Source organism: Ovis canadensis, chromosome 24 (assembly GCF_042477335.2).
Source record: "Ovis canadensis isolate MfBH-ARS-UI-01 breed Bighorn chromosome 24, ARS-UI_OviCan_v2, whole genome shotgun sequence".
Taxonomy (NCBI): domain Eukaryota; kingdom Metazoa; phylum Chordata; class Mammalia; order Artiodactyla; family Bovidae; genus Ovis; species Ovis canadensis.
This window is the reverse complement of record NC_091268.1, coordinates 55,600,895-55,619,037: the sequence shown is the minus strand read 5'-3', so window position 1 is coordinate 55,619,037 and position 18,143 is coordinate 55,600,895. Positions and strand designations below refer to the sequence as shown.

Genomic DNA, 18,143 nt, shown 5'->3' with positions numbered 1-18,143 from the left:
CTCCAGAGCTGAAAATACATCGTGCTTGAGGGTAGGAAGTGCCACGGACCTCCTCCTCTCAAAGACGGGGGCTGTGGGGCGAAGGCTTGCAGGAATTCTACTCGAGTCAAACAAAAGGAGAGTCAAGCCAAGTAATCCTAGCACCCAGAGACAAAACCAGCAACTTCTGCTTCCCTGTGTTCTAAAGCCGGGCCCCCAACTCCAGGATCTAATAACGCCTGATGAGCTGAGGTGGAGCTGATATAACAACAACAAAGAGAAAAACACGCGATAAATGTAATGCACTTGAGTCACCCTCCCCTCCCGGGTCTGTGGAAAAATTGTCTTCCACAAATCCAGTCCCTGGTGCCAGAAAGTTTGGGGAGTGCTATTCCAGAGGAGAGGATACGGTCCTGGATTCTGCCATTTTCCGCTGTGTGGCCTCAGGCACACTGCTTAACGTCTCTGAGCCCCCATTTACCGTTCTGAAAAACCGGTGGCTCAGTGGTAAAGAACCCGCCTGCCTATGCAGGAGATGCAGGTTCCATCCCTGGGTCAGGACGATCCCCCGGAGAAGGAAACGGCAACCCACTCCAGTATTCTTGCCTGGGAAATCCCACGGACAGAGGAGCCTGGCGGGCTGCAGTCCACGGGGTCACAAAGAGTCGGACACGACTGAGAGACGAAACAGCAGCAACAGAATTGGCCGCAGCAGCCGCGTCTTAGGGTGGCTGCAGCGCACACGGGAGGCATCCTCATCATTAGCTTCACCGGGCAGCACGCGGGATCTTAGCTCCTGGACCAGGGATCGAACCTGCACCCCCGGCATTTGAAGTGCAGTCTTAACCAGTGGCCCGCCAGGGAAGTCCCACATACGAGGCACTTCATCTCATCAGTCCTCACCTTCGGAAGTCCTCGGCAGACTCCAGGTGGAGCGCAACCTCTACCCTGGTGTCCTGAATAATGACCTCCACACCAGACAGATCTTAGAGGAAACTTTAAAGACCCGAGCAAATCAGAAACCCAGAGGGAAGGACGAGGACAGGTCTTTAAAGTGCGCCCCGCTGCTCACAACCCTCTGGGCAGGGCCATCTCCCGCTTCCATGTGCGCCCCCGAGGGCTAGCAGGGCTCTTTCACAAACAGGCGCTTCATATTAATCGAGTGGTTGATTTCCGACGGATAAGCGCTGGCTCTCTGGTTATCCTTTCCTCCTTTCAGCAGAAAAGACCTTTCTTCCCTCACGGGGGTGGGGAGCTTTGCACATGGCAGCCGGCTGACGGGCTCACTCAGGTTTCGCTGGGCCTGCATTTCAGATCTAAGCGCCAGTCTATCTTCCAGTCCCAATCAGTCGTGGACTGGAAGTCTAGAATATACCTCCCTCCAGCTTCTGACTTTGGGGTCAGAGCCGTCTTGTCACAAACCATGAAAATGCAGAAAAGCCATAGGTCCCCCAACCTGCTCTGAGAACCCTTCGGCTGCCTCCACTCCCCTCAACTCGTCACATCAGTGTGATGGCAACCCCCGCTTTTTTGCAATGGGCTGCTTCCCTGGGGCCCTCCCGGAGTCTGAAGGACACGCTGCATTTTCAAGGACAGCCCATTCCAGCCACTGGGGCGGGGGCTTCCCTAGTGGTCCAGTGGCTAAGACTCCATGCTCCCAACGCAGGGTGCCCGGGTTCGATCCCTGGTCAGGGAACTAGATCCCACAGGCCACAACTAAGAGTTCGCAGGCCCCACCACCCTCAATAAATAAATACCAAGAACAAACCATAGCAAAACACAAGTTAGCCACTGGGTTGCGGGGGTTCCAGTGGCGGAATCCTAACACTTTGAAAATGGACAACCCACCAGGAGCCGGCATTTGGGTGGGGGGTCAGCCTAACATGTCACGTTCTCAGTGGTAACAGGAGGTTTACGGAGACCTCCCCCGGCTGACTCTCAGAAGGCGTGTTGCTGGACCAGCTGCATGACGCAGGCTGAGCCGCAGCGGGCTCCCGACACCCAGTGGGTTAGAGGCGGCGTCCAGATCCCAGGAGGGTGCAGAATGACTCAGTAACGAAACCCACAGAGAACAGCGAGGGTGGAGCAGGCAGGGCTAAGAAGAGATCGCCGTTGGGCACAGAGCTGGGGACTCACCTCCGTGAGTCCCAAGTGGTGGATCCGTAAGTAATTTAGACGACTCCAGACCCACTCCAGACCAAGGTCCTGCCTCCCGGCGGGAAAGGAATTTTCAAGGTACCAGCGCTGGAAAACTGCAGGACACAGCGGTGAGTTTTAGTTTTTAACTGTGCAGGAAAAACAAAAGACGCGCCTCACTCTTCAGCACATCTGAACAGGACTGAAGCCACGAAAGGCAACCACCACCATCTCCTAATCCTTCTGGGACCAACGACGCAGGCTGGGGTGGCTCCAGACGCTGGATCTGTCCAAGTTCCCCCTCCTCCCCGGGTCTCGCGGCAGCAACCCGATTTACTGGAGACATTTTTAGAAGAATACAGAGCGCTAGTCGCCACCATTATTACAACAATGGCGCTTCCATGCGAAGGAAGTGAAATTCGAGCCAGATTTTCTGTCCCGAGATGTTCTGCCGAAGAGATGGCGTGTGAGTAAGTTAGTTGCAATGCCTGCATGGAGCATCCACCACGTTGGGAGTGAAATAGGCTTGTGTGTTCCATCAAGCGTCAGGCTTTCGAGAGAGAGAGATGCTTAGAAAGGGTCTCTCGACTCCGAATGAACCCCCCAAAAAACAGCTCTCTCATGGAACGGGGCCCCCCTCCCTGCCTCCCACCTCCCTGCCACCTCATTTCAAGTAGCTTTCTGTTATTCCAGCTTCTTTTCCCTTTGGATCATCAAGGCTGGCTGTCACTGACTGCTAGAACGTCAGGAGCAAACGGCAGACTTCTCCCACCTGGCCCTCAAAGGGGTGGCAAGGAGTTGTCACGGCCATGGGACAGAACTGCCCTGGGAGTGGGCAGGGCCACGGGCCACGTTCCAGTGTCTCCCACTTCCTTCTCCAGTCCTGGCAGCCTCGAACCCCCACCACCAGTGACCCTTCAAAGGCAGACATCTTATACACACAGTGGACTACTATTCAGCTGTAAAAAGGAACAAAGGACCGATCCTTACACAGACAAAATCATCGAACGCATCGAACTGAGCAAAGAAACCACACTCCAAAGGCCACACGCTGTGTTAGGCAGTTGATACAAGAAGTGCAGAACAGGGTGATCCACGCAGACAGAAAGCAGGTTGGCGGCGGCCAGGGGCTGGGGCGGGGGGCAGAAGGGGTGGCTGCTGATGGGCACGGGGCTTTACCTGGGAGCGACGAGAACAGTTTGGAACTAGACAGAAGTGGCAGTGGCCAGACACTGCAGAACTGGTCACATTAAAACGGTGGGCATCGTGATGCCCACGTCACCTCGAATCAAAGCAAATCAGTGAAAACAGCGACAACTTCCTGAGCACACTCAAGGTACCAGGTCGACAGCCAAGATTAACCGGAACCCATTAACTGATGAAGAGATAAGGAAGCCGAGGCGGGGGTGGGGGCACCTGGGCGGGCAGGGGTGTCAGACAGCCACGTGCTCTACTCCCCGGGCGTTCCAAACCTTAGGCTCTGGAAGCCTGGGGGTCGGAGGAGCAGACGATGAGAACCTCTGTGCCCAGGACACGGAGACAGAGGCAGAGGGAGGCGGGCGAGGGTATGAAGAAGAGATGGGGACAGAGAAGAGGGGACAGGAGCTTGGAGTTTTATTTAGTAGCCGCAGGTGCGGGGTGAGAACAGGACACGGAAACGAAGCAAGACAGCCGTCAAGGGAGGAGAGTGGGTGGCGGGGGCACCGGGCCGCAGGGCGGGCTGGGCGGGGCACGCCAGCCTGACCGGGAAGCACGCCTGGCTCCCGACTCGGCCTCCTGGTCATCACGCGCCTGCTCTGAAACCTCCCGAGACCGTGGGCACCTGGCACCCGAACCTGGGCGATTCCCTGTAATCAGGCTCACCTGTTTTAAAGCCACCCGCCAGTTCGAAACATACAAACGCCGAAGACTCACATTTTCCACGACGGGGGAGTCGGGAAGACAAGGTCACAAAATACCTCCAAATGCGCGGACTTTCCTCCCCAGGAGCTGAAGCCTGCCTCTCAAGGGACTGCCGTGTCAAGGTGTCTCTGATTGAAGTTGGCAGGGCTGGAGACTGGAGGGTGTTTCTTTTTCACTTTCTCTGCCACCAGGCACCGGCAAATATGAGCCTGTGTGTTTTTTTTTTTTTTTTCTGACGTTTCATCCTTCCCACACGGTTGTGCTGGAAATAACTTGACCGAGTGTTTGAGAGAACCAGTGATGGGAATTTGGGAATCTTAATGTTCAGAGATCATCTCCAGCTTCTCACCATGTAAGTGAAAGCTTATGAATCAGGTGCAAACCAGAAAGATTTTTTTTTTTTTTTTTTGCCTGTGCCACATGACATAATCAACAATAATTAAGGCAGCCATCAAATCTGCACCCAGACACTGTACATGGGTATGGACTTGAGAGACAAGTTTTTGTTTTAAATTAATCTATTTGCTGGGGCTTCCCAGGCAGCACTAGTGCTAAAGAACCTGCCCACCAATGCAGGAAATGTAAGAGATATGGGTTCGATCCCTGCGTTGAGAAGGTCCCTTGGAAGAGGGCATAGCAACCAACTCCAGCATTCTTGCCCAGAGAATCCCAGACAGAAGAGCCTTGCGGGCTACAGTCCGAAAGGTCACAAAGAGTCAGACACGACTGAAGAGACTCAGCACGCGCGCACGCGAGCGCCTGTTTGGTTTTGGCTGGGTTTTCGCTGTGTGCACGGGCTTTCTCCAGTTGCTGCAAGCGAGGGCTACTCTGCAGTTGCGGAGTTTGGGCTTCTCACTGCGGAGGCTTCCCCTGCTGGAGAGCTCGGGCTCCTGGGGTGCGTGGGCTTCAGCAGCTGTGGCTTATGGGCTTGGCTGCCCTGCAGACGTGGAACTTCCTGGACCAGGGATCGAACTTGTGTTCCTGGCACTGGAAGGTGGATTCTTAACCACTGGACCACTCACTGGTGGGACAAGTCATCAGCACAGCACTGCTGCCTCTGTGATCACTGAACCAGCCCAGCCTTGCAAGCCAGCTGGGTTTCATCCGACAGGCGGTGACATTTCAGCATCTCAGGACGTTATCTGCTGTGTGGCGGACACATCCTTCTTTCTCATTTGAAAGGACGCCTCCATGATCCAGTTGACTCCCTCAAACCAGTGTGACCCCCCAAAATAGATTCCAATCTCTGATAAGCCAAAGACCCCCAGGGGCTGCTGCAAAGCTCTCTTCTACTCCCCCAGGACTCAATGGATTCCTGAAGCTCTGCATGAGGAAATGGGGAACCTTCTGAGTTGCATCTGGGAAGTTCCGTGAGGGCGACACCCCCCGGAGGCCCCGTCCTCCGACTCCCCTGGGGCGCCATTCACCACACACCACGCTCTTCCTCCCCGGGTTCTGGATCCCGCCCACTCAGCTCTGCAGTCTCCCCTCACTCCATTCTGCTTGCGGGCAGGAGCTGGGCCTGGTGAGCAGTTGGCCAACGTTCACCAACAGGCTAGCTTCTCGGCGCACGGAATCTTCACACATCTCGGAGGAACTGATTGAAAGGTGCTCCCTGGGGAGGGCGGGAACCCCAGGGAGGGCAAGGCGGTGGGGCTGTGAGCCGCAGATAAAGGCGAGGCCCCAGATTCTGGGGACAGATTTTTGCACACTTCCTCTCCACCAGCTGGGCTGCAGGCATCTCCCTCCTTCACCCACTCCCATGCCTCGGCCCTCCTCGCAGTACTCCCTCGATGACCCAGAGAGATGGTATGGGGAGGGAAGTGGGAGGGGGGTTCAAGATTGGGAACTCATGTACACCCGTGGCGGATTGATGTTGATGTATGGCAAAACCAATACAGTATTGTAAAGTAAAATAGAAAATAATAAAGAAAGTGAAAAAAAAAAAACCACACACACACACACCAGCACGTAAAAATGAGCGCGTTCTGGTCCAAACTGATCATCAGGCGTTTATTGAAAGCCTTCCCTGGGCTCTAGTCCATGCTCTGTGCATTCAAAGCCTAAAACAGCGGCCAGGCACCCGCTGTCGAGTCTCCTGTGTTGTTTAGGAAATTAAGATGAAGCCGTGCGAGCTCATGGTTTGGACGGATCGGTGAGGGGGTTAGGGACTCCACAGCGGCCCCTGCCTGCTCCAGAGGATGCTCCCTGACCAAGGATATGGGCTCATGAGCTGGGCGCACACCCGTTGGAGTAAGAGGACTGGCGGTTGGAAATATACTCACAGGTTTGCAAACCAGCTCAGCCCCAGGAGTGGCCGGCGGGGCGGCGGGAGTGTCTCTCCAATCCCCTCTCCTCCAGCGCCGTGACTGCCAGGCCCCCAGGAAATGCTGAGGCTGCAGAGAGCACTGCACCCCCCCTCCCCCGGAAGCCCACACTCAGCACCCCCCTCAGAGGCTGCCTCTATTTTTAGCAGGGGCAGAGATGGGGGCTGGGGGGCTGCCACACTTCCCTTTTTATTTTTGTTCTGAGCAGCAGCTGTGGGTGACTTTCCGCAGAGGGGGAGGCTGGGAGAGGAGGAGCCTGAGGCTCCTGGGGTGGGCGGGGTGCTGAGGGGCAGGAGGGCTGTGTCTGCCATGGGCGGGGGCAGCGGGGATGGGGGGCAGGAGGGGAGGGGAAGGGGCAGCAGCTCAGCCCACCCTTCCTGGGGCCCCTGCAGCTGTGCGGACCTCGCCCGGGAGGCCTCGGTCCTGACTGTCAGCTGCGTAGAGGAGGGAGGCTGGCTGATGGGAAGCTTGGGGCCCAGAACCTTCCCGGATGGACGATGCTTCCGGGGGGGCCCCATGGGGGGCTGTCCAGAGCCAAGTGCCCCACCACACTCTCTTCTCCTTCCAACGTCCTCCTTGGACGCTGACTCAGCTCCTCTGACCATGGTGCCCACCCCTCTCTGCCCAGTCCCGCTGGACCATCCCCTGAGGGCTGCAGCGGGGCTGGGGACCACCCAACCCCCTTGGGAAGCCCTAGAAGTGGACGGGTCAGCAGACTCTCAGGGAGACTGTGAGCGAGACTGAGGGGACATGTGACGGCCTGGCCTGCAGGCCTAGGAGGATACGAAAGGCTGGCCCGCCGCTTTCCGGGAAGCCGGGATGCCACCAGACAGGAGCTTCTCAAGCCAGGCTCCTTAGCCCCATGCCACACAGAGCCCAGACCTCTGGCTCAGCTCAGTTCCTCTCTTTGCCAGCCTTTCTCTCCCTTTCCTTGTCTACACAACTGCAGGATGACCAGTCGGCTGCGTGCGTCTCAAACGAACGGTCTGCAAACAAAGCACCCGGCCACCGAGAGCCCAACCAAGAAGCAGGGCCCAGCGGCCACCCGAGCAAGGGCGCTCACGGCCCTTCCCGAGCTCCTCCCTGCGCCCACCCCAGAGGCGAGCATGGCTGTGCTCCCTGTCTCGCCTTTTTTCTGGACCTCAGGAAAATGCAGCAGCCTGGCCAGCTCTCCAGGGTCTGGCTTGTCCCTCCATGTCCACTGACGTGTGGGCCATGGTTTCTGCGTTTACCTACTGCTGGACATCTGGGTCGTGGCCCAGTTCGGCCCCAGGGGCATTCCTGTACAAACCTTCGCGAGGGTGTGTGTTGTCACGTTTTTTGAGTAAAGACTGCAGGTCACGGGGCAGGTGATGCTGAACTCTGCAAGGAGACCCCACTCCGTTTCCCAGAGCGGCCCCGTCACCCGGCCCCCAACCCCCGCCAGCGCCGGGCCTTAGATTTACTCCCGACTGGCTGAGTAAAGACCCGGTTCTCTCGCTCTGCACAGCCCACTCCTCCCACCTCACATTCCCTCCCGGTCTCCCTCTATCGGGACCATTCATTCTTCTATGTCTCCCAGGTGGACTGGGCTGAATGGTGATCCCAAACCCATGTCTAACTGGAAGCTCAAAATGTGACCTTTTAGGAAGCAGGGTCTTTGCAGATGTAGCTAAATGAAGACGAGGTCTGCGTGGATTAGGGACGACGCACGCACACAGAGACACAGAGGGAAGACGGCCACGTGACGGTGGGATGCAGAGATAGAGCGATGGGGCCATGAGCCACGAACACCTGGAGTCGCCAGAAACTCCAAGGAAAGAAGGGTCCTCCCTAGAGGGAGCACGGCCCTGCCTTGATTTCACACTCCTGGCCTCTACGATTGAGTAAGAACGTTGCTTTTGTTTGAAGCCATCCTGACTGTGGGAATCTGTTACGGCAGCTTCAGGACGCAAACACGCCCGGAAGCTTCTCAAAGCGTGTCTCCCAGTCAAACTGCTATCTGACCTCAAGGCCCTCCCTCATCAATGCCTCGTCCTACAGGAAGCTCTCCCTGATTACCCTCAACTCATGTATCTCCTCCCTGCTAGGCACCTCCAGACAGGACCCCCACAGTGGTTACAGGCCACAGTGCTGTGGCCACCACTGACCAGCTGGGTGACCCTGGGCAGGTCAGGGGCCAGCAGGACACAGATGTGGTAAAGCTGGGTCTGGGCAGAGTGTGGTTAACAGATAATCTGCAAAGCTGTGGAGGTCAGTGGAAGACTGACCGGGAAGAGGGCAGTCTCCTGGGCTGCACCACCACAGTTCCCACGGGCCTGAAGGGGCGGGTGCGTGGGAGTAGTGGGTTCTGCAAACCCCAAGGCGGCCCCCAGGGAGGGGCCAGATGACAAATCGCCTGACCTTTGCTCTCCCTGTGTTCTCCCACTGGTCAGACGGGAGAGGCCAAAGGTCAGGGAGCCATGGATGGGCTTCTCGGGGTCAGCCTCTGGGCACAGCAGTGGGGGTGAGTCTGCAGGGCAGACGGGGGCCTTCCGGCCTCTTTCCCGAGTCCTGGGTGCCTCCTCTGTACGTGGGGACAGCGACCGTGCTGAGCTCGCAGGGGAGCACGTGGGCGCAGAGACACTTGGATGCTGGGAGGCCAGCCGGTGGGGGCCGGGGCCTGGTAGCTGCATGGTCTGTGGGTGTCCGCGCACGTGCCAGGCGCCGATGGCCTAACTGCTGCTTGAACTGAGGACAAGGAAGCAGGCCCTCCCCTGTCTGGGCAGGCACCACCTTCAGGAGGCTTTCTTGGAGATGCTGAGTGCTTATTCCCCCGTTCCTGGCCCTCCTGCAGGAGCACGCGGAGGGAAGCCATGCTTCCGCACACCGCCTCCTGGCTGTCCTGACGCTGTTCTTCCAGGAAACCGAGGCTCAGAGAAGCCACAGGCTTTGCCTGAGGTCACGTGGGGTCTCGGTCTGTTTAGAGGCTGAGTGCCGAAATACCACTGTCCAGGCGGCTCAAACGACCAGCGCCGATGCCCCCAGCTCTGCTCGCTGGACGCCGCGATCAGGGTGCTGGTGGCTGGGTGTCTGGTGCGGGCCTCCCCTGGCTCACAGGCACCGCCCTCTCGCTCTGTCCTCAGGCTCTTCAGTGTGAGCTCGTGCGGGCTGGGGGCCCTGCTGTCTCTGCTTCCTCCAAGACCACTAAGCCCATCACGAGGCCCCCACCCAGGACCCCGTCTAACCCCCATCTCACCGGAAGGCCGTGCCTCCCGCCCTGGGTTCAGCCCGCAGCTCTGAGAAGCGCTGGGCCGTGCTGGTGGTTTGGTTCCTCCTGGGGTCGGGGGCTCCGTGTGCCTCCCACAGGGTCGGGGGGCCCCCTCATCACCTGCTGCGCCGGGAGCATCGCCACGACGCTGTCAGCGGAGGGACGACTCCCTGAGCCAATCGATGGCAGGGCAGTGCGGCGTGAAGATGCAATCTTCACGGTCAGAGCGCACCGTAATGGCGTTTTGGGGCTGGCAGGGGGCCTGGGTGCCATTTCACCACGGGCGCGGCCACGCACCGTCGAGGGAGCACAGGGGCTGCGGTGAGCTGAGGCACTCACTGAACCCGGACCCTGCTGGGCCCTCCTTCTGAGTTTCCTCCCGCCCTTCTCAGCAGGCATCCCGGAGACCAGCGCCCGCGGCCCTCCGTGTTGCAGAAGAGGTTCTGTTGCAGGAGAGGGTGTTGAACGCTGGGCCCAGGAGCCCCCACAGGGGTGGGGGCGAGCAGGGGCTGACCCTGGTCTTCCGCTCCCTGCACACGGACCTCTCATCACCCCCCGCCCTCCCCTCCCCTCGGAGAAGCGGATGCTCCCAGTTTCAGGCAACAAGCGGCAAGGACGACGCTGCCTGAAGCTGCCCCGTCGTGGGGGCGTTTCAGGGCAGAGGACGTCCGCCCACGTTCCAGGATGGGAAGCCCTCAAGTCCCTTCTGAATTCTGAAACACGCCCTGCTGGAGAGACCAAACACAGATCGCAGAAGTTTTTTTTCTTTCTCCCCACGGCTGGGTGAGGAAATCCCCACGGGCCTTGTCAAGGGTCCACAAGAGGGATGAAGCCAGCACCCCAGGAGCCGAGGAGCTGACTGTCCTGGGAGGCGCGGCTGCTCGAGGCCGCGGGGGACGGGGCCCTGGGAGCCCCCGGTGGAGCAGCATCCCGTGAGAGGAGGCGGCGTCGAGAGCCTCCTGCGCATGTGCCCCGGGAGGCGTGCGTCTAAGCCTGCAGGGAGGACCGCTCCAGTACAGCGAGGAGGAGACCAGCAAAAACCGCTGGTTCTGCGATGGGAACAGCCCCACGGGCGCTCGGTGACCCCGGAGACAAAACACAGCCCGCAGCCAGGGGAGGGGGGTGACTGGTGGCTTCAGTGTAGGAACCCCGGCCCAGAGTCCCGTCTGTCCCGCCGGCCCACCCGCCGAGGTCAGGTTCCGCCCAAGGACTTGGGGTGGGCCTCCTCCCCACGCCGTCTGCTTATTTATCTGCCTTGAAACCACAACTCTCGACAGCACAGGCCCTTCACTGCTGACTCAGTTGTCAGAGTCAAGACTCATAAAATCCTATTTCAAAAAGGTCCAATGATTTTATTTTCTGATCATAAATATGAAGTTCAGTTAGCAGTTTGCTGCTGATGAAGTTGCCGTGGAAGCAGAGAGGGGAAGAGAGCAGCCCGAGGACAACAGAACCGGCTCCTGCTCCCTCTTGCCTCCTCCCTCGTCCTCGCGGGGTCGGAGCAGAGAGGACGCCTCCGCCCGGAAAGGCCGGGACGGGGGCCAGGCACTCTCTCGGGCAGAGGCCTGGACGCGGCTCTGGCTGGGATGCCCCTCCTGGGTGGCGGGAAGCTCCCGGGCATGCTGGCCCCGTCAGAGCCCTGGTTCTGTCTCCCGGCAGAGGGAAGGGGCTGGGAAGAAACGGGGCCTCTGTCCAGAAGCAGAAGGAGACGCCACGAGAGCCTGGGAGCCCAGCTCCTCTCGACTCTGGACACTGGCGGGTGAGCGCCTTTGTGGGACCCACGTTTCGCAAAACACACCAGAACCAACACCCACCCCATTCCTCCAACTACCCCATCTCAGTTCCTCTATAAATAGGAGCCCATAAATAATCTATAAACAGCTTCATCTATAAAATAGGAATCGTAATGCCCACAGCTGGCAGAGCTTTTAGTGATGACTAAACACATTTCTAAAGAGCCTGCCTAGAGCAGAGCAGATGCTCACTTAACGGGAGCTTTCTTCATCACCCTCCGTGTATGGGCTTAGTAGTTAAACCCAAGTCCAGAACTTACTGACGTCTTAAGTCCTATTAATCAGAAATGGACTATTCCACGCGTTATCTGAGAAGCCGAGGTTAAAATGTGATTGCTAATTTCCTAAACTTGACGGGGAAACAAGACCCAGTCCATATGGTCGCTGGTGAAATAAAGCCAACACCACCTTACGTGTGCTCTGCATCCGTGTCTAAATCCAAGCGTGCGTGGAAGGTGTGACATGTGTCCCCTACACGTGGAGAGCCCCCCTGCCATGCACACACCCCACGTGTATACAGGGGAGCAGGCGCACAGACTCCCCAAATACGAGTACCCGTTAGACGTGAGAAAGGGCCGCAGTCTGTCCTGACGGAGCCCGCAGCATCCAGCTTCAGACAGTCTGTGCTCCAGGCACACGCGATCATACTCAAGAAAAATGTTTATGGCAGAAGGTAAGAGAGTCTGAGGGTTGCTTTCTTGCTAACTTAAAAAAACCCAACCATTTATTTCTGGCTGTGCTGGGCCTTTGTTGCTGCGCGAGCTTTTCCTCCAGTTGCAGAGAGTGGGGCCTGTGTGCTGGTTTGGGGTGGGGGGCTTCTCACTGCGGGGGCTTCTCTTGTTGGGGAGCACAGGTTCTAGGATGTGCCGGCTTTAGTAATTCCAGCTCCTGGGCTCACACCATAAAGCATCTGCCTGCAGTGCAAGAGACCGGGGTTTGACTCCTGGGTCGGGAAGGTCCCCTGGAGAAGGAACTGGCAACCCACTCCAGTATTCTTGCCTGGAGAATCCCACGAACAGAGGAGCCTGGTGGGCTACAGTCCCCGGGGTCGCAAAGAGTTGGACACGACTGAGTGACGAACACTTGCAACGTGGGCTCCAGAGGACAGGCTCAATAGTCGTAGTACAGGCGTCCAGTCACCACGCAACACGTGGAATCATCCCAGATCTGGGATCGAGCCCATGTCTCCTGCATCGGCAGGCGGGATTCTTTACCACTGAGCCACCAGGAAAGCCCTTCCCCTTTTTTTTTTTTTTTTCAAATTAAAGATTATTGCCATCCTGCTGGCCTTTGGGCTCCTGGACAAGAAGGAAGATCAAGAGTGTGGCTCCTTGTGGCTCTCCGGGGAGCTCTCCTGGGGTCACGGCTGAGATTTCTGGTCTGCTGGAGCCTGGCGTCCCTCAGGTATAACTGCCAGCCCCAACAGGTACAGGAAGCATCAGGCTGAAACGGTACAGGTAAGCAGTGTTCATGTAAGGCAGATCCTCTTCTCTCCATCTACTAGTCTAGCTCTGAGGTCTCCCCTGGGCCACAAGCAGCAGCTGACTCCCCAGAAGGAGCCGCTCTGGCCCACAAAGTCCTCACCAGCCAGAGGGTTGTCTGTGGCCCTCAGCCTCAGCACCATCTGGAGCTGGATGGACCGGCAGCATTTCAGGCCTCACCTTGGACCTCCTCAGGCAGAGCTTGCGTTTGAACAGGCTCTCCACACACGGAGAAGTACAGCTCTAGTTCTTCTCAAGACACTGGTTGTTGACCTACCTGTCCACCCCATCTAAACTCCCAGAAGCTTCTAGACACATGCTGGACTCTCTGGCTCACACCCTGCCTGGCGTTTTTGGCTCCAGACACTGAAGATCCTTTGGGGTAACCGAGCCCCAAGTGGGACCAGGGCTTCATACGACAGCCCTCAGTGGCCTTCACCTGGCTGCTGCGTCCCGGGTGCCGGACACGCCGACACATCAGTGGTGCACTGACTCCGCCTCTGACTGGCGGCTCCACCTGGAAGCAACTGCTGGGACTGGAGGCTCAGAGGCTCTGCTGACCATCAGCTAGCTCTGCTTACAGTGGTCATCTTCCAGTCTCTTAAACAGGCTAAGGAAGAGCACTGTTTACCTGCAGTTAGGCCTGTATATAAAATGAAGGCTTCTGCAAAGTAAAAATTAGGCCCCACAATTATTTCCTATAAAAACCTAATATTTCATACAACAAGAATTCAGGGTGTGCTCGAAGTCTTATCTGGGGACAGAATGCCCAATGGACCCTAATTATAACAACGGATCCTTCATTGCCAGCCTTTCACGATAGCCTCTTATCTGGCCTGGTGAATTCAGCTCAGTTGTGAGGTTTGTGGAAAGTAATATGGTATGACAAACAGTGAAAATAGTGAGCACCTATAAAATAGAGAACGTGTTTGAAACAACTGTTTGTAGGCACTGAACATCAGGAGGCTCAGTATAACCCTGTGGAAGGCAGACTGACTGGGTAAGCCTCCGCTGACTGAGCTCCGAAGAATGGACGCTTTCCAGCTGTGGCACCGCAGGAGACTCTTGAGAATCCCTTGTTTTGCAAGGAGATTAAACCAGTCAATCCTAGAGGAAATCAACCCTGAATATTCCTTGGAAGGACTGATGTTGAAGCTGAAGCACCAATACTTTGGTCACCTGACGCAAAGAGCTGACTCATTGGAAAAGACCCCGATGCTGAGCAGGATTGAAGGCGGAAGAAGGGGAAGAGAGAGGATGAGATGGTTGGATGACATCACCGACTCGATGGACACGAGTTTCAGCAAGCTCTGGGAGATAGCGGAGCACAGAGCCGCCTGGCGTGCTGCAGTCCATGGGGCCGCAGAGTCGGACGCGACTGAGCGACTGAACAACAAGCCTCAGGATCGCCGGCTTTTGGTCTGGAAGCACTTTACACACCATGGGGCAGAGACGTGGAGCCCAGGCTGAGGTGACGGACAGGTACAGGGCTGCCGGGGTGTGCAGTCTGGGAGGAAGGGCACCAAGGGGAGGGAAGCCCGAGAGGACGAGTCGGCTCAGGACTAAACCGCGCAGGCATACATGGGAGGCCACGAGTGAGCAGGGCTCGAGTGTTAAGGGGCTGTGAACCGAGCGATTCAGGGGCCACAAGGCAGACGGATGCGGGGGCTCCAGGCAGCCAGACCGGGAGGGCCTCACGGAGTCCCCCGAGGGTTCAGAGACCGAGACAGCCGCACTTGATGAGCAGGGCTGCTCCAGGCCCAGAGCGAGGGCCAGTCTACACGCAACTGACAAAGAAGCATTCAGTACCGTGTGCAGGACAGAGGGCCGGCGGGGACTCGCTGTGTGAGCACGGAGGCCAAAGCCAGCTCCGCCGCAACCCAGAGGCGTGGGGCTGGGTGGGGCGCGGGGAGGAGGGCTGGCGGTGGGACTGCGTGCGGCGTGTATTCCTGCTGCTGATTCGCACTGCGGTACGGCAGAAACCAAGACACCGTCCTAAAGCAGTCACCCTCCAAGTAAAAACAAGTAAGTGTTAAAAAGTACAGTTCAAAAGAATCAAACCTATCACACATCAGTTAACTGTCTGCCAGATAAACACTCATCACAACTTACAAACAACAAAACCCAGAAACTTGGCACCCACAGTGACCAGAACTCAATAAAAAATGTTTACTAGACACGTACATACGCCGACATGGAGAAAAACCAGTCAACAGAAACAGACCCAGAAATTACAGAAATGCTGGAAGTTTTATAAGTATGCCAAAGACTTAAAGGAAATATGAGCAGGAGAAGGGAAAAGATACAAAACAAGAAACAACCAGAAGAAAATCCTAGACTAAAAATTTCAAATATACAAATTACAAATTCAGCACATGGGCGTAACAACCATTTGGACAGAAATAAAAAATCAGTGAGCTTGAAGAAAGGGCAATAGAAACTATACAGCTAAGGCTTGGAGACGAAAAAAGGTGGAAAAGGCTGAACAAAAAATCGGTGAATTGTGGAAAGTGGTCTAACGTTCGTGTGATTAGAGCCCTAGAAGGAGAGGAGAAAGAGAATATGTGGGAGAAAATTCACTTTAATTCCCTCCCCCCAGATTTAAGTACAAAAAATCAACCCAGAGATCTAAGCAACTCCATGAACTCCAAGCAAAAGAAACATAAAAACATACATAAGTGTACCTTAAACTGGTGAAAATCAAATACAAAAAGAAATCTTAAAAGCATACAGCAAAAACAAGGGAATACACTACATAAAATGAAGTGATAAAAATAACGGTCACTGAATAACAATGCGAAGAAGACACGGAGCCACAGCTTTTAAGCCGTGAAACAAAAGGGCAACTTGGAATTCTTGGCCCAGCGGATAACTTTCAAAAGTAAGATGACACAAAGGCTCTCTCTTCGAGCAGACCTGCAGTATAAGGAATGTTAAATGATATTTTTCAGACTGAAGAAATATGATGCCAGCCAGAAACTAGGATTTGCACGAAGGGCTGAAGAGCGCCAACACGGGAAAGTGTGAGTTAAGACAAAATTTCTTCCATTAGCAATTTCTTTAAAAAATAATGAGTGGCTTCACAGAGAAAGGACTTGTGGACACAGCGGGGGAAGGAGAGGGGAGAGCTGAGAGGGCAGCTTTGGTGCAAAACAGGGCGCCCGTAGGGAGCGATGCCAGCCGGCACTCTGCGAACAGCTAGAGGGGTGGGGTGCTGGGTGGAGGGAGGCTCAGAGGGAGGGGCAGGAGATCGCATCCTGTTACATTATATTTATATTATATATCGTGTAGATATAATTATGACTGATTCATGTTGTTGTACAGCAGAAACCAACAAAACACTGTCAAGCAATTATCCTCCAACTGAAAAAATTTTAAAAAACACAGGCAAACAGGAGGGAAAGCCTTCAAAAGATAATCAGTGGCTTAGAGCAAAACTCACACTATTCTATTGTGCAATTTATAACGTGCGTGTGTGTGACGAGTCGCTTCAGCGGTATCCAATTCTGCAACGCTATGGACTGTAGCCCACCAGGCTCCTCTGTCCATGGGATTCTTCAGGCAAGAATACTGGAGTGGGGGATTTCCTCCTCCAGGGGATCTTTCTGGCCCAGGGATTGAACCCTCATCGCTTATGTCTCCTGCACCAATAGTGAAGCGAAATTGCTCGGTTGTGTCCGACTGTGATCCCATGGATTGTAGCCCACCAGGCTCCTCTGTGGAATTTTCCAGGCAAGAGTACTAGAATTTTCCAAATCAGAAAAAGAGTACATCAAGGCTGTATATTGTCACCCTGCTTATTTAACCTATATGCAGAGTTCATCATGTGAAATGCCAGGCTGGATGAAGCACAAGATGGAATCAAGATTGCCAGGAGAAACATCAGTAACTTCTGATACACAGATGACACCACCCTTATGGCAGAAAGTGAAGAAGAACTAAAGAGCCTCTTGAGGAAAGTGAAAGAGGAAAGTGAAAAAGTTGGCTTAAAACTCAAACATTCAGGAAACTAAGATCATGGCATCCGGTCCCATCATTTCATGGCAAACAGATGGGGAAACAATGGAAACAGTGAGAGACTTTATTTTTGGGGCTCCAAAATCACTGCAGATGCTGACTGCAGCCATGAAATTAAAAGACGCTTGCTCCTTGGAAGAAAAACTATAATCAATCTAGACAGCATATTAAAAAGCAGAGACATTACTTTGCTGACAAAGGTCCATATAGTCAAAGCTATGGTTTTTCCAGTAGTCATGTGTGGATATGAGAGTTGGACCATAAAGAAAGCTGAGTGCAGAAGAATTGATGCTTTTGAACTGTGGTGTTGGAGAAGACTCTTGAGAGTCCCCTGGACTGCAAGGAGATCCAACCAGTCCATCCTAAAGGAAATCAGTCCTGAGTGTTCACTGGAAGGACTGATGTTGAAGCTGAAACTCCAATAGTTTGGCCACCTCATGCGAAGAGCTGACTCATCTGAAAAGACCCTGATGTTGGGAAAGATTGAAGGCGGGAAGGAGAAGGGGACGACAGAGGATGAGATGGTTGGATGGCATCACTGACTCAATGGAGATGAGTTTGAGTAAACTCCGGGAGTTGGTGACGGACAGGGAGGCCTGGTGTGCTGCAGTCCATGGGGTCGCAAAGAGTTGGGCACGACTGAGCAACTGAACTGAATTGAAGGCTCCTACGTCTGTGGAATTTTCGAGGCAAGAGTACTAGAGTGGGTTGCCAGTGGGTTCTTTCCCATTAGTGCCACCTGGGATACTCACTCTGACCACCCAGCCGCCACGCTGTGAGGGGCGGAAGCAGCCAGGAAGCCAGGAGAGGCCCTCACGCCCAGGAAGGGAGGGTCCCAGCTGCCAGACTCAGATCCCCGCCCATGGCCCTGGGGTGAGCCTTCTTGGTCCCCTAAGCTGATGGCACATGGGGCAGCCCCATGAGGTCAGCATCCAGCTAAGCTCAGCCCAACATGCAGACTCGTGAGCGAGTGGTTTAAAGCCAGTCTGTTTTGGAGTGGTTTTTATGCAACAACACTTAACCAGAACACCAACTCTGTGGCCTCGGGCAGACGCTTCACTTCTCCAGACCTCAAGACCTCAGAGTCCTCAGTGCCAAAGACAGCAGGATTCAAAGCCTTCCAACGTACCTTTCAGCTCAAACAGTCAACGCATTCTTTGAACGTAAACAATCTCTTTCTTGGTTGCACCATAAAACGGGACATCTTTTTCTCCAGTTCACTAAAAGCTCCCTTGTGTTAATATGTATCAGAACACCGTGTCAGGGCTTCTCAAGCGTT

General features: G+C 55.3%; 1 protein-coding gene across 6 annotated transcripts in view; it reads right to left on the bottom strand.

Annotated features, from left to right (window-relative positions):
• CARD11 (caspase recruitment domain family member 11) overlaps positions 1-18,143 on the bottom strand; it is a 104,912-nt gene that overhangs the window by 52,594 nt on the left and 34,175 nt on the right. The window contains exon 2 of one of the 6 annotated variants that reach the window (XM_069571373.1): positions 2,116-2,231. The exons of 4 other annotated variants lie outside the window; for them this stretch is intronic. The gene's annotated coding sequence lies outside the window, so the exon portion shown is untranslated. Of the gene's footprint in view, positions 1-2,115; positions 2,232-6,302; positions 6,404-18,143 lie in introns of those variants that run through there. One more of the 6 variants, XM_069571372.1, reaches the window with a different exon arrangement.